Source organism: Vigna umbellata, chromosome 3 (assembly GCF_029865625.1).
Source record: "Vigna umbellata cultivar VRB3 chromosome 3, Vumbellata_1.0, whole genome shotgun sequence".
NCBI lineage: Eukaryota > Viridiplantae > Streptophyta > Magnoliopsida > Fabales > Fabaceae > Vigna > Vigna umbellata.
In genome coordinates, this window is record NC_142167.1 from 11,568,025 (window position 1) to 11,582,683 (window position 14,659).

Sequence of the window (14,659 nt, forward strand, 5' to 3'; positions counted from 1 at the left end):
CTGGAAATTAACGAAAAATGGAAAACTAAAGCGCTATTGAAACTAGGAATGATACACACGTGATATAAAAGTAATGTGAAAATTAATAGAACTGGAGGATTGGGGGAAAAGATTTCAGAAAATGGAAACTGAAATATAAAACCATGAAATGCTATGTAAATGAATTGGAAAACAATGAAGGAAGCAATCGGTTAAAAGAATAACCAAGGTAATAACATCTGTTTAGGGTTAAATTTTGCGACCAAATGCATTTTCAAACAGAAGCTTTTCTGTTTTTGTGTACCCCGCTGCTCTCTTTCTTCCATTTTCGCAGTCATCCTTTTCAACTTTTCTTGCTTTTTTTCTTTCATTTTACGTTGATTAAGTGCTTAGGTATCATTTTCTTTCGTTTTGACCGATTGATTTTGTGCACAGGTGTTCTTCAGCTCTTCGAATAGACGCTTTAGGATGTTCATTTCGTTTCATTTCAGCCCCAAACTCACATTCAAGGTTAGTTTCATTTTAGGTTTTTCAAGTTTTTGTGTGGTTGATTTTTCTTCACACATCATACACATAAAAACATAGGTATATGTAAAACTAATAGTATGCTCAAACGAACTGAAATGAAAATTTTTATGAAGAACCAAAAAATCATGAAATCTCTTCACAAAAATTTTCAGCTCAAAATTCAAAATGTAACTATTTTAAATATTTTTTTAAAGTTTGAAAAGAAACAAAAAAAAATCCTGATAAATAGAAAACAATGTTTTCTGCGTTAGTTTATGTTTCTGGGATTTTTTCATATAGTTTATGTGATACAGAAACAATAATTTTTTTTAAATATACTTTAGACCGCGGTTCTGGTAACCACTAAGGCAAAAAAGGGTCTATTACCTCGGTTCTGGATCCAACCAAGGCAATAGACCATTTAATTAATTAATTTTAAGGGTCTACGACCTTGGTTCAAACTAGAACCGTGGCAATAGACCCATTTTTTATTTTTTTTATTTGCTTTATTGCTCCGGGTTTTTTGAACCGAGGCAAAAAGTCCTGACTTTTTACCTCATTTGAATATACCTCGATTGCAAAACCGCTATTATAAACCCAAAACAATTGAGGCAATATCCCTTAGTTGCCTTAGATCTAATTCAAATGCATTCAATTTCTACTATGTATATCCAAGATCATTTTGATCATCATCATCTTGATATCCATCTACATGGACAACCTTTGTTACCTTTTGAGTAATTTTGTACTATTAATGATACATGTTTTTCCAAATCATGTTAATTTTCAGTTTTCTTTCTTAATGTTTGATATAAATTGTTCTCATGCTTGATTTGTGATTCTTGATGTATCTGAAAATATGACTTGAACCAATAACTCAAAACTGAATGTCTAATAATGCTTGTATCTAGAAATAAAACATGATTCATTAGTAATCTTAATTGAAATTAATACATAATTTCTTGTTGAGGATTCAAAGAATTAGAACTCGATGGGTTATTACAAGCTCAAAGTCACTAGGAATAGGATTTTAGTATGTTTGTGAGTTGATTTTGACTTGATTATGAAATTGAGATGTTTGTGAATGCATGAGAGTGAAATGGAAGAACTCTAGTCTTAATAATTTGTAAATAATCTATGTTAGATTTTCTTGCACACCAATTATTGGTGAAAATACCAAAAAGAATTTCTTGTGTTTTTGTGAACTTTTTGATCTAATTAAGTTAGAATGCAAAAGTTGTTAAGTGTCACACAAGTCCCTTAGGAGAGAACGATATTTATCACTTGCTACTATGGATGGCAAAAAAATTCGCACTCGCGAATATCTGCGACTAAAACCACTATGTAAAAAAGGTTTTTTATATCTGTTAAAAAAGGCTTTTTATACCAGTTTTCAAGTAGTTATAGAACTGGAGTGTATAGAAAATTTTCGTTTTTTACACCAATTCTAGAATAGGTATAAAAAGTTCGACCTTTTACACTGGTTCTATTTTAAACAGGTATGAAAGAATAAAATTTATACCTGCTAGTATAAGATCGGGTATAAAAAGGCGACTCTCTTGTTTAAGAAACTCATTTTTTTTATACATGTTGCCACAAGAACAGATATAAAAGAAGCTCACTTTTGTACCTGCTGTTCTTGTAACTAGTGTGAAAAAATAAGACTTTTTATACTTGATGTGTTTTTTACCGGTGTAAAAAGTGACATTTTTTTTAAATATTGGATTTGTATGTACTACTATCCATATTTAGACCTGCATAAAATAATCAATAACGAGTAAAATAATCAATATTGTTTCTATTAACACATCAAAATGTAATATTTACCTAACAAAGTTTCTAAATATATTTACCTAATAGTTACCTAACATAGTTACACATAAAGTAGTTCCTAAACTCAAAATGTAATATTGAAACATCTAATCATTTACAAATGGTTAAAAAAAAGGCAGCCCACTGCTCCCGAACATCCTTTATTTGGAGACGTCTCATCAAATATCTACAGAATGAATATTCACTATGTCAAAAAAGGATTTTTATACCGGTTAAAAAAGGTTTTTCACACCGATTTCCGAGCAGGTATAGAAGCAGGGGGTAAAAAAGTTTTTCATTTTTACATCGATTTTAGATCAGGTATAAAAAATTTAACTTTTTACACCAATTCTACCTTTAACAAGTATAAAAGTCTGATATTCGTACTTGATATTCTCGAAACAGGTATAAAAAGGCTCATTATTTACTAGGGAAAAAACTAACTTTTATACCTGTTCATGCTAGAACAGGTATAAAAGAATCTCACTTTCATAGCTGGTGCTGTTATAACCGGTGCAAAAAACAATATTTTTTATACCTATTAACGTTTTAACCGGTGTAAAAAGTGACATATTTTTTTAAACATTTGATTTGTATTTACTACTATCCATATCCAGACCTGCATAAAATTAAATTCCATAATACAATCTAAATAATCAATAACAAGCAAAATAATCAATATTCTTTCTATTAACACATCAAAATGTAGAAATTTACTTACAACAACCAAAGTTGTAGTACTGATATACATAACATATCAGTGCTAGAGAGAATTTCAAAAATATCCCTCTGACATATGAAGAAAGAGAGCGAAGATGTCCTGTTTGTGACTTCAGGAGGCATTTGCAAGTCTATAGGAGAAAGGGAGATCTTTACTGCCAACACACCAAGTTGTTCTAGAATTGTTTGTTGTGGCGGCTGTAGAGGTTGTTGAAGTGATTCATTCATATCTTCCCGCCCTTGTGCTTCAACCTGGTATACTTATTTAAAAACTTACAAAAGATTAGTATTACCAATAAAAACAACAAAGTGCATAATTAAAACAATTACCTCCTTTACAATTGCTCTTGATAATCTAACAGGCCAAAGGATAAAATTTCCAGGGGCTTGTCCCACTGTCTGAACCTCTGAGTGGACACAGGGACTCGAGTTGTAGCATCTCGTACGTCTACAACCACCACCCTTATCATATCAGCTGTAATGGTTTCATGGTGTATGGTTGACCCCAATGTATACATTTTACCTAAGTTATCTAAATAATATTTCTAAAATATATCAAAGAATATAATTCAATAAACAAGTACATCTAGACAATATAATAAGATAATTTACCTAAGGCCACCAAGCATTGTAGGCATCATCACTAAACAACTCGTAATCTGCATCAATAGTAGGAGAAGTGTTTTGAGGAGAAACATCACAACTCTCCTTTGTGTTTATATAAAGATGAGAAGGTTGAGTAGGATTCCTAAGCTAGCTTGAGGGGGGAGGCTAATTCTGCTCGCACATCTGCTAACAATTGTGCCCGCATATCAGAGTACTCCTTCTTCAATTGTGCCCGCATATCACCGTACTCTTTCTTCGTCTCGCTGATCTCCTCCCTCATCTCCTGTCTAATTTCTTCTCTGATACCCTTGAGGACCTCCTCACTAACATGGGCTTTACTATGATGACTTGTTGGAGGATCGAAGAATTGACGAATGCCAATAAATTTACCAACACCTCGAACACATCTAGGATGCTCTGGACGACCAATGGCAACTGCCAATATGTCCTCACGACCCTTAGGAGTGAATGCACCTTGTGTGCTCTCCTCCACTAACTGATCCTACAACCAAACATTTAAAGTTAAGTTAATCACATATGAGAGATCATATGTTGTTAATATAGGGACTTACAATGTGCCTAGCTATGATCGTCGTTTCCTCATATGTGTACTCCCCAGATGGTCTTTGGTGAGCTCTCTTCCATGTAACATGGCATGGAGGACGAGTTATGGCACTCGTATCGGAGGCCCCACTAGGATTAGAGGCAGATGCCTCTTTCATCATCTTCTGCTCCAATTTCTCATAACCCCCACGAGACAATCTATGGGGGTGGACATTTTTCTTTGTTATCTCTTGTACAACTCTCCTCTTAGCCTATGACATAAATGTATAGATAGTTAATTATGTTAGCAATATGTTAACATAAATAATTAAACTATGATATAAAATGAATTTACCTGAAAGGCAGGATCTAATTGCTTCAAGTTAAAGATTTGTCATGTTTCCTCATCAAGAAATTGATACTTTTCACAAGGGTTTTTATCAGTTTTGGAACCATAAATATAATGACTTGTAAGCATAGTCTTGAAATTCTTCCATCCTTCCCCGGCATATGAAATCCATTTTGTCCTCAATAGATTAGTGTTTGGGACATCATATGTGACCTGTGCAATAAGAATGAATGACATATGTTAACTATGAGTTATATATGTTAATGACACATTATATCAAAGTTAAGATTTCATACCAGGATGCTATGCCATATCTGGTTCTTCACATTTTCTAGAACATGATCCTAATCATCACAAATAATGGATGTCTTGCTTCTACCGAGCAAGGCCACATAACTGATGAATTTCGTGCTATTTTCTCCCAAGGGTTTACACGTCTGTATATCAAAACGAATGGGAAGCCTATGATCAGCGTTGCGGGTCGCTACCAACTCTCTCAACCTAGTCCCAAACCTACCTTTTTTACGGGTAGGCTTATGAATGTCATCTGCACCTTGTGAAGGTGGGAGGTCACCAGATGCTGCATCACCAGACATTTTCCTACATAAATCATTAAGTGTTAATAATAATTAATAGATAAAATAACAAAACAAAATATATAATACATCTAAAATTTCAATTTATACATTTTCAAGTTCCAATGTTCTCCCACAACCCTTCGTGGTGATTGATGAGTCATTATTTCTTGAACTATATTTAGTTTATTGCACTTAAATAAACTACGGAATCGTGCTTAATTGTCTGTTATTTCCCCGTTTTCCGAATTCTGCTTAATTTGGTCAAAAATTCGTAATTGTGCTAATTTGGGTTTTCTGAGCTGATTAAGTGCATTTCTGGTTGCAGGGAAGTTGTGGAAACATCATCTGGAGCATTGGGATATGACGTGACACACTCAAAGGCTCAGCATTTAGTCATTTAGATTCTAATTAAAGTTGTAATTTCGTTTTCTAGAAGCCCTTAATTAGAATTAGGTGTTTTGGACCCTTTTAGGGGCAATTTTGTAAAAAAGACCCATTTGTAGGACATGTGCCTTTTTGGTTAGGGTTTTTAATTGATTGTGGACCCCATTTGGAAGAAAAACTCTCGGCATTTTAGAAAGTCTTGGCCAACCACACAAGTGGGACTCTCTTACACACTTCATTTTTCATGTTTTGAGTTTTTCTCTCTTAGGGTTTCTTGTATGAACACTCTTATGGAGAGCTTGACTTGGGTGTCTCGGTTTTGGCCATTTCAATGAGCAAGATGCAGATTTTCTTCTTCTCTTAACTTACTCTTGGTTGTCTTAGCTTATTGGTGGTGAAAAACTATTCATTTCCACTTCCATTTGCTTGTTCTTGATGCTTGGAGTTTGAGTTTTGGAGCTTGTCTTTGCATTTCCATGGTGGATGTTGGGTTTGAGTAAATTTATATTTCGTTTTCCTCTCCCTTTTTTGTTGTTCCTCTCGGTTTTTATCTCATTCTATATGGTTGGATGATAAAAATGGAGTTCTATGTTAGTTTTAGGTTGAAGAGAGCTTAAGATGATGTGTGCGTGTTGTGGGTTTAACTCTTTTCTTGCATTTTTTGGTTTTGATGCTTGAGACTAGGTTGGGTGATAACGGTTGAAAAACCGTTATTTTTATGCTTAAATTTGATACCAAAAGCAACCTTTAAGACTTAGAAACTAGCTTGAACTCATATTTTTGCTTTAGTTTTGAGAATAAGAGAGTTGAAAGTGAATTTAATGGTTTTGTGCAAGATTCCCTTGATTTTGTAGGCTAATTGAATGATTTGAAAGAAGAATTGAAATACCGAATGATTGGAGTGCTGAAAAGTCAACCAGAAACCAGAAAAGTCAACCAGTCAACCAGAATGCTGAAAAACCAACCAGAACGCAGAAAAAGTCTGACCGAGTGGCGCTGAGCGGAAAAATACCGCTGAGCGGCACTTTTCGGGTGCCGAAATCACCGCTGAGGGGCAAAACAGCAGCTGGGGGGCAAAATGGATCATGCGCCAATACCGCTCAGCGGTAAAATACCGCTGAGCGCCATTCTAAGTGGGCTTGGACCGGTTTTCTTTTGTTTTTATGGGCTTGGACTTGTTTTATGTTATTTTTATGCCCTATTTAAGGACTTGCACGTCCTAGGGTTTGTATCTTTGGCAGAGACGAAGCAAACACTCTCTTTTTCACCCCTTGGGGGTAGATTGGGAGATGGTGACAGCTCTCCTCTTCTCTTTCTCGGGTTTTTCTATCTCTTTCATTCTTTCATTATTGTTCATCTAGGTTCACCATGAATATGGTGAACTAAACTCTGTATGTTTGTTGGGGAATCAATGTAATCTTTTGAAGCTCTCATATATGGAATCTGTTTTTTACATCTTTTAATTAAGACTTATGCTTTCTTTCATCATTAGTTAGGGTTTTTCCTCTTTGCTTAATGCTTGCATTGTTTAACTCATTCGATGCATGATTATTGGTTTTGTCGATACGGGCGCGTACGGGGAAGTCTAGATCCGGGGAATTTCTCCCAATATGATATTGGTTGTCGTTAAGCTCCTGCACTTATGAACTGATCATTAGGAATGCTAGGAATTGTATGAACTCGTGATTAGGGAGAAGCCTTCTTGAAAGGTACTTTAGAGAGTGGCATTAACAATGATGATTTGAATGTTGAATTCCTAAAATATATGAGAGTGGATAAGATGAAATTGACCCCCAACAACATATTCATACATAAATTTCATTGAAAGTGTTTATCTTTTGCTTTTTGCCATTGATCAAAACTTCATGCATACATATTTAATTTTCGTCTTTTGCATATAAAAATCTAAATATTTCGTCTTTAAGTCTTAGCTAATCAAGAAACCACACAACTAAACTAGGCCGTGAGTCCTTTGGGAAGAACGATACTTGGTCTTACCAAGTTTATTACTTGAACGATTCGGTCACACTTGCCGATTGAAAAACAAGTTTGTGACATCATATTTTGGTGTTCATAAATTTGTCCATCATTGGGATCAGATCTTGGTGATGTTATGGAGGCTGGACAGAACTGGAATTGATGGTTTAAGTATTATTTTCGTTTTTGCAAAGAAACTTGAAGAAATGGTAGTGTTGAAGATGGGTTGATGAGTAGAAGTTTGGGTTTATTGTTCTTGTGTTTATTTGCAACTTTAACTTTGGTTTCTTGAAGTTATTCTCTATATTGAAGAGTGGAAGAAAGCTTTTGGATGCATAATTCTTGAAGAAAAATCGTTTGGTGATTGTAGGAGAGAGGAAATTGCTTCATTTAATTTTTACCACTTTTGGTCCAACACAAAAGATGCTTGTTTTGACCAAAGGAATGTTTCCACTTTGAAAATTTGGCCTTTTCTTGTTCCAGCCGTGAATTGCAATGAGACATGGAGGTTTTTGGAGTTTGTTTTCATTTCATTTTGCTTACTTGGCACATTGGTAGGAACACCCATGGTATCTTCCATTTGCACATTGGTCTTTGAAGCATTCTATGGCATTTCCACTTGATGGTTCACGTAAATTGTGTGCTTTGGTGTATAAAATGATAGGAGAGAGGGGATGATCTTTTACACTTGGTGGTTCACATAAATTGGTTGCACATTGTGTGCGTTGCTGCATGGAAGGAGAGAGGGGACAGTCTTGGAGAGTGTGGAAGGCACATGCTTAATTTCTTGAAAAATGGTGCACATGGGAGAAGAAGTCAACACATTTTGTGGCTTGTTTAAGGTGAAATTGAAGTTTGACTTGGGTGCATGGTGACTCACGGCCATGTGCTCTTTCTTTGGCCAATTGGACTTTTAAATTCATTTGTTAATTGCCATTATGACAAGTAATTTGCTAGGATTAAATTAGGCTTCTTGGTTTCTTTGGTTTTTAATTAATTTAATTAATAGGTTGAGTTTATGTGTTTGAGTTAGTGTTGCATTTAATTAGTCATCATGCATCTTGAATAAACAATAGTCTTGGCAAATAACATGTTCAAGCTCTTGAAATGTAACACAGGGAAACTGAAATGAGTCATCATGCATCTGTCCAGCAAAAATATTAAACTTTTACCAGGGAAAATAGACTTCGATAATTTAATTAGTTAATAATGCATATAAAGCTATATCAGATACAAAAACCAAAGCACCTTCATATGATTTGGGTTTATTTTCTTATCATCTAACACATCTAATATGCTTTAGAACTTAATGGTAACATCTCATTCTCTATGTTTACTGCTCATTATTTTGCATACCAGAGTCAATAATTATGTCGCTGACTTGCAACTGAGACATATAAAGAAAACAAAACAAGGGTTACCTATGCATGTTTATATATGAAAAGATCTAAAGGACTAGTTTTCCATCAAAACTTTGCTATAAGTACTTGTTTGTGTGTGAAAAAATATAAAGAAAGATCTCTATAACCATCTTACTGGTAAAGAAATATTGATAGTCAAATTAAACGGTTGGTAGTGTTGACTGAACTAGGAATTACATATTGCATATTGTATTGTAAATGGTTATTCTATATTTGCTAAAGCATTGAATATAGGGAGGCACCTAATTATATGAAAAGGTTGTGAACAGGTTAAAGTCAATTAAAAAAAATCTGATATAATGTGTGAACTAATATGTGTGTGATACTCTGTTGTGAGCAAATTTTATGGCATAATTATACTTTGTTGGATTTGCAACAATTATCATGCAGTAATTGTGTCCTTATAAAGAACCAAATTGAAAAAAATGGTCAATTAAACTTCGTAAACTTACAGTATTAAAGGACATCAATCTACTAAGCAGGTCAAGTGTAAAAGCAACTTCATCCTTGTTATCCAAATACATTTCTTGGGCCAAATGTAAGAGTAATACGAACATTCCAGATTATGTATACTACAAAGAACATGATTTTGTCAATGTGAACTCAGAAATAGAGAAAATACAGATAAGATAAATACTCCACTCCAAGTAATAACATAACTTCCAAATTACAAAAAAAATTGGTACAATTGTAAAGCACAAGTAACATTTAAAATTCTCAACTAAACAACAATTGAAGATGCCGATAAAAGGAAAAATAAGCAAGAATTAAAGACCAGAAACTGGAATATCGTCATTTATTTGATTATCACTGTTGATTTATACAAGTACACATGGACCCTACGTGCAAATAACAAGCTAACCACAATGAACTCGTTGGGCTACAAGCCCTCCACACAATGTAAAAGTGAGTTAAGAGATGAGCTTTGGTACTGAGTCTCGATGAAAGCCCCTTCCAAAATACATTTCATCCTCTTAATCCCTCACAATCACCAACATAGTATCATATTGATCATGCAGCTTCTTCATTCTTCTGTTGTCGCGGAACCCTAATCGCGCAAACATAGCAAAAGTGAGGATCCAAGAGCACGAGAAGTTGCGATCCAAGAGCACGAGGAGAAGAAGACATGCCAGAGAGAACTAAGAAAAGATGTTAAGCAAAGGAGAAAGTGAGAGAAGACGGGCAGAGAAAGTGAGAAACGAAAGTGTGAAACGAAAGTGAGAAACAAAAGTGAGAAACGAAAGTGAGAAATGATGTTGGCAGAATCCACACCGATTTTTAGTATAATCAGTGTAGAAATTTATTTTTTATACCTGCTCTGAGAGTAAGCGGTGTAGAATTATTTATCATTTATATTTTATATCTCTTTTTAGTGTAACAGGTGTAAAAAAGTTTTCCTTATTTACCATTTCGCCATCGTATCATTTTCTATACCTGATAAATTTCAACAGGTATAAACAGACGCTATAAAAAGTTTATTTTGCACTAGTGAACCCACGATGGATAGTTAATATCCGCAGATATTTACTACCCATGCGTTGTAGGTAGCAGATATTTTAATACCTGCTTATAAACGGATATCCGCTACTCGCAAAAAATAAAAATAAAAATCTAATTTATATTTTATTAAGTTAAATTTAATTAAAATTAACATTAATTTATATTTTATAAGGTTAAATTTAATTAAAATTAAATTTTAATTTGTATTTAATTCAATTTATATAATATTTTATATTTTTTTTTAATTTTATTTTCATAATTAGTAAAAATATATTCTTTTAAATATTTGCAGTATCTGTGGGTAGCGGGTGAATCTTTTTTTGTAGGGTCGGATTGTGGGTAGGCACTATCCGTGCCTGACCCAACCCATTTTCATCCCTACTTGCTGCGTTGCGACCGGTGTACTTGTCATTGGTTTTGCAACCAATAATAAGGCTCGAGAGAGATGCTTTAATTGTATATATTTGTCTTATGTTGCAATATTCTATGAGTAGTGGAACTCTCTCGTGTCTAGGTAGGATGTAATAAATTCTAATTCTTTGTACTTCTACTTGAATATTTATCTATACTTTCATTCAATCTATTTGTCTTATTTCATTGGCTTGGGAGTGGGAGTTGGTTCCAAGTTGTTGTTCATCGAATTCTTCTGCTTTTAGATGCTAGGATAATATCTATAAGGTTCCAATTGGTTATAGAGTTTAATACAAGTGATTCTCTGAAGCGTTCTCTACACAAAATTTATGGTGTCGATTTCTTTGAAGCGTAATCTACCAGTTAACCGATCAAATTCATCATAACATTCGATGTTATCAAGTTTAACAGCTAAGAGTGTGTATCTTAAACAATTGATTAGAACTTATATAGAAAACACAAAATAATAAATACTGCAACTGAAAACTTTCATCATTAATTGCATGATTACAGATTATGAGATAAAGAGGAAAGAAGATTTGTTGGGAAGAAAGGAAGAAAAGAAAGAAAGAAGAATTGGTAGCGTGGTGGCATTTACGTTGTTTTAGGGCCTTTTCCTGTGTCTCCTTTGTAATTTGATTTTGATAGCATATGATTGGGTGTGTTTTTGGGTGTTGGGGATTGAGATGTTTGTGGAAGAGGTGATCTTCCTCCGCTGAGTTTTGTTTTGGGTTGTATAACATTAATCCCTCTCCTTTGGGTGATGGTTATAGAAATTTGCATGGTGTTGTTGGATGGTTGCATGGAGGAAGGAGGAAGAAGACTCATTAGAATGGATGAGAGTGAATTGAAGTTAGAAATAATGAATACAGAAGAGAAGGTTATGATATTGGTCTGACGGAAGTGGGAATTTATAGGAAAAGATAGAGACTGTTTGAAGTTGTCAAATATGGAAGCAGTCTCTCTATACTTGTAATTGTAGGGATTGATGGTCCAATCAAGTTTCATGACTGAACATTAGTATAGTTCACACTAATTCTAACTTTTAAATATCAGAGTTGGTGAAATTGGAAATCCTCTATCTCGTGCTCGACCACATCTAGAATGCATATTTTAAATAAATATTTAACCAAGTCTCTCTATACTTGGTTAGTACGTAGACTCTACGAGCTCGTCTATAAGATCATTTACTTTATTAAAACACTCTTTGTGGTGTGTCCCTGATGTGAACGTGAGCATGTAAGACACAAATTGGTTGACTTCTATTTTTAATTTGGTATTACTTGGTTGACTTATCAAGTTTTAATTAAGAAGATAATTGCAATTAACATCTCACTGTTTATAAGACCTCAAAGTGTTGTACGCGTAGTTTCACTCTTGATTAACGGTCAACTAAGTGCCGCTTGCTGCTTCTCTGAGAATAGATAATTTTGAATGGTCAATATGCTCTTTTGTCTCCTTTTAACAACATACAACTTGTTTTGTAGTTAATCAAACTTATAGTTATCCACTTTCTTCAGTCAAAATATTCCTCTGTATAATAAAATATCTTGTTTATTTTAAAATAAGAGACATGCTAAATTAAATATTTATGTTCTTTTATTTCTTATAATATTTTTAAGAACACACGTTTATTTACATTAATAGTTTTACTTTTCATGTATTTCTATATTTAAATGAAATTATAAGATTGTCTAAGTAGTAAAGTTAAAAAAAAATTCTGAGTGGCTGTAAATTTAATTTTTTTTCAAAAACACTTAGAGTTATAAGTTAATTTAGTGAGTTTAAAAAAATGATGGAAAATGTGTGCAATTCAACTTTCTTCATTAATAAAATAATAATAATTAATATTACTAATATAAAAATATAGTGATATCAAACTACAATTACCGGAACATAAAGAAAAAAAGGTTTAATATTTTTCTTATTCTGAAGGCCTTTACTCCCTTTCTTCACTGCATTTATGACTATTTTTAGCGACGGTTTTCACTACTAGAAATTTATGATTTAGTTGTGAAATTTGTTGCGAAAAGTTCATGAAAATTTCATGCAAAATTTATTAATGATTTACTTATTATATATGATATTTTCTTACTAATTTTATCTCCTAAAAATTTCACATAAAAGTTTTCTATTGGCTGCAAATTTCTTACAAATTTAAATTAGTAAGCATGTTAAATATATTTTAAAAAGTGGCAAGAAACTATTAAAAAACACATTTTTTTGCGGTTTTTACTTCATTTTTTATTCCGTAGAAACTTGATACAAAAATTATATTTCTTCCTAGAAAAATTTCCTATAAATTTATATATGCAGAAAGTTAACGTAGTTATTTAAAATTTTGCCCGATATTTTTTCCCAACTTTCTTATACTTAGAAAGTTTGAAATTATTTGCCATCTCCCTCTGCCATGTTGCTTTTGTGCTCTCGTGTTGTTCTTGTCTCATAAGGACAAAATCATGATAAAACACAAACTTCATAATAGATATTAATAAAAAATTATTATCACTACAATATTCTAAAATACATCAATATGAAAATAATACAAATATCTCTATGTCCTAAAGTAGATCACTCAAAACCCTAATGTGCATTATAAAGACCAAGATTAAATAGGAAAAAGCCGAAGGCCATAAACAAGATTAAATAAGATAGTATTTTTTAAATAAACGTTATTTATTGATTTTTCAAATTATTAATTAAAAAATAATATAAATCAAATATAGATAGTATTTTTTTTAAAGAAGGGTTGTATATTGATTCATGTATTAATTTATAACGATTATTTAGAAATACGATATCTATTGAATATTTTCTATATATAATTTTGTAACAGTGATTTATTCAAATTTTGTATTATTATATTCTTAATATATTCTTAAATATATTTATGTATATCTTGGTAGGTAGAATCTTAAACAGTGAAAAGTCACCTTAGAAGAGTGAAAGTCACCCTGGAAAGGGTGCAAATTGACCGCGTTGAATTTGGTGGGATGCAAAGTTAGAACAAAAAATTAGTGTAGTTAAAATTAATATTTAAATACTAAAATCGTAACTTCATATGATTTTGCAAAATATTTACATAATCATAAAATAGTAAGATTGGTAGGGTCCGATAAAATGTTGTAAAATCGTGTAAAGCGTAGTTTATTTTTGTTGCACCATACATACGTATCTTGTTTAGGTAAATGTATTCGGTTCAAATAAAACACAAACTTAATTACAAATTTATTGTTATATATATTATCAGTCGTAACACCACCTAATTAAAAATAAATATATATTTTTGTGTTTAACCTAATAAAAATTAATACAGTTAAAATATTACCTTATTGGTGGTAACTATAACATCACCCAACCTTCACCATCTTTTATGAATTTTAATTAAAATAAATTTCAATTAAACTTATAAATGGAGTTTTAATTAAAACAAAATTCAAATTCAATTAAAAATAAATAGTTTTTTTTCCTACACCATTCATCAATCAATTAAAATAAAACTCAATTAAAATAAAACATTTATTTTTCTTACACTTTTAAAGCACTTGCTATTAGGAATGTAAAATATTCACAAAAGTGATTATTTTGTAAATTTATGATTGATGAAGTATTGAGAAATAAATTAGTTTTATTTTAATAATTTTATTTTTATAGTAGAAAGGAAAATCCACAATTCATAATTTATGATTTTATAAATCTCTTATTATCTTGATCATAATTTTATTTTAAATATCTTGCAAAAAATAATGTCAAATTTGTATAAATTTGTTTGTTTAAGCAGTGTGTTGGAAAATAATTCGTACTTTTAGTCAAGCATAAATCTATTGACTTAAAGTCTTTTTTTTTCTTGTTTCTTTTTTCAAATTTTCTTT